The sequence below is a fragment of the Gymnodraco acuticeps genome, unplaced genomic scaffold, assembly GCF_902827175.1.
Source record: "Gymnodraco acuticeps unplaced genomic scaffold, fGymAcu1.1, whole genome shotgun sequence".
Lineage (NCBI taxonomy): Eukaryota > Metazoa > Chordata > Actinopteri > Perciformes > Bathydraconidae > Gymnodraco > Gymnodraco acuticeps.
This window is the reverse complement of record NW_022990078.1, coordinates 37590-40196: the sequence shown is the minus strand read 5'-3', so window position 1 is coordinate 40196 and position 2607 is coordinate 37590.

Below are 2607 nucleotides of genomic sequence, written 5' to 3'. Positions count from 1 at the left end.
CGAAAGTCCCTGCTCTCTAGCAGCTCTCTGCTCTCTAGCAGGGACTTTCGTGGGGGTAAAAAGGTTCTCATGAACTAATTTTAGTACCTGCTCTTTTTGGTGTGAACGCGACAAAAGAGTTCTCATGAACTAAGTTCTCATGAATCTTTGTGGGAAAAGTACTGCGGTGTGAATGCGCCTATTGAGTTCTTTGTAACCAAATATCTCTCAGAGGGGCCTGGGGAGGGGCTCCTTATTTTCATCTAAAGCAGGGGTAGCCAACACGGTGCCCGCGGGCACTCAGTCGCCCGCAGGGTCAACGTGAGGCGCCCGCCGGCCACGTTCTAAAAATAGCTCACCAAGAAAATCCAAAATGTATAAAATACACAAAACAAAAAAGGAAATGTAATTTAAAATAATCTACCACATGCATAAACGAAACTTAAATCATAACAAACTCTATCTACTTACTACAACTCTATATCTAACACCCCTCCTCCCCCCACCCCCACAATGAATATCGACCAATCACGTTCTTGCTTGATTTGCGGGACCAGCGCGTTCTTATTATACATCCATGGACCAGCGTTGCAGTCGGGAAGAAAAGCAATGTGGCACCTCCCGGCTAATTTTCCTTCTGGCAGAATCTACACAAGACATCAGCCCCATTCAACAGCCCATCATGCCAGCCTATACAGCACATGAGGGGCAGAGTTTTACTGTGTGTGTTGCAACTTGCATATTTATTTATTGCACTTGACGCACACACGCATGGCGTAATCTCCAGGGGGGACATGTCCCCAGCACTTTTCGAAATCCTGTTTGTGTCCCCCCACTTTACAGATATGTTTATTATTATTTGTTAACGCAAACCGTCATCGCCACGGAGGAGCACACAGCCTGTGTGTGTGTGTGTGTGTGTGTGTGTGTGTGTGTGTGTGTGTGTGTGTGTGTGTGTGTGTGTGGTGTGTGTGTGTGTGTGTGTGTGTGTGTGTGTGTGTGTGTGTGTGTGTGTGTGTGGTGTGTGTGTGTGTGTGTGTGTGTGTGTGTGTGTGTGTGTGTGTGTGTGTGTGTGTGTGTGTTGTGTGGTGTGTGTGTGTGTGTGTGTGTGTGTGTGTGTGTGTGTTGTGTGTGTGTGTGTGTGTGTGTGTGTGTGTGTGTGTGTGTGTGTGTGTGTGTGTGTGTGTGTGTGTGTGTTGTGGTGGGCGTGCCCCTTTATCTATTTAATATAGATAAAGTAAGAAATCATTCCAATGTGTACAATAGGACAGTACAAAAACAGTTTAAAAGGGGAGTGATTAGTAAAATATGCATAAATAAAAAGAAAGAATGTGGTAACACAAGATAAGAATAAACAAGTTTAAATGATTTATTATTGGTTGTGATCATATTCTAAAGATGTTTGGATTCTTGAAAAGTATACAGCTCCCTTTCATCTGAGTGTTGAGAGCTGTATCCATACATTCATGTTGTGCTGAAGTGCACCAGATTGATGCATTTCACTTAGAGGAGGTGAGGTCCCCCCTGGAGGATGTGAGGCCCCCCCCTAGAGGAGGTGAGGCCCGTCCACCCCCAAATAAAGCAGGTTAAAATAATTAAATTGCATGTTATTTTAGTAAACACTGAAAACGGGTCCCAAAGACCCAAACAGCTCACAAGGGTTAAAGATAAGCATATAATAATGTTAAAATGTGCTAAATATATACACTGCAAAAAACTAAAAAAAGAGGAGTAAAAGTAGCCCCCTGACTTGTTTTATTTTTTTAAAGTAGCCCTCATCCTAAAAAAGGTTGGTGACCCCTGATCTAAAGTAACATCAGCACTTTAGAAACAGGGCTGAAACAGAGGGGATTATGGGTAATGCTGCAATGATCTGTTTGGTGTTTGGAGCCAAACACTTCAGAGACATGTTTTGTATCTGAGACCTATACTATATTGATGACAAACAGTATAATAGGGGACCTTTAAATACACCTATTGAGACTGAATATTGAGTCTTCACTGGGCCAAAATACAGTGAATTCAGCCATAAACTGCAACATTTCAAAGCATACCATACATTCTTCTTTCAGTTGTTTTTCCCTCCATGTAGCTTTTGGTTTAAATGTATTTTAGCACACTGCAACAAGTAGTCTGCTAATACTGTTGCAAGTAGAGGTCCTCTAAAAATTCCTGCTTTGTTGTTCAGTATTTGGATTTGTAACACAGCATTATATTAATGTTAAAAAGCATTATATTATTGGCTGACAATGCATTTTCAACATCAGTTTTGGGGGAAATACCCCAACAGGCAAAGTCTGTTTGAAAGATCCTGCTCTGATTGTTGTAGCGTTGAATACATGTTCACAAACAAATGGTTTTTGATCAACCAATCAAATGAAAAGCTCCTCCTCCTGTCACCATGTGGCAATAACACAACATTGTAACTGAGGGTTGAATAAAATAGATTACCCATTTCTAGTGTCAACAGGACTTTGGACAGATTTGGGTTAATGTGTTGCTAGATCTACCATTATGATTCCTTTAATGTCTTTCTAGCATTATAAGTAAGTACTACTATACAAGCTGTTTAAAACCTTCTTGATTTCTTGAATCCTCAATTGTTAAAATATTTTACATTTGGACTGA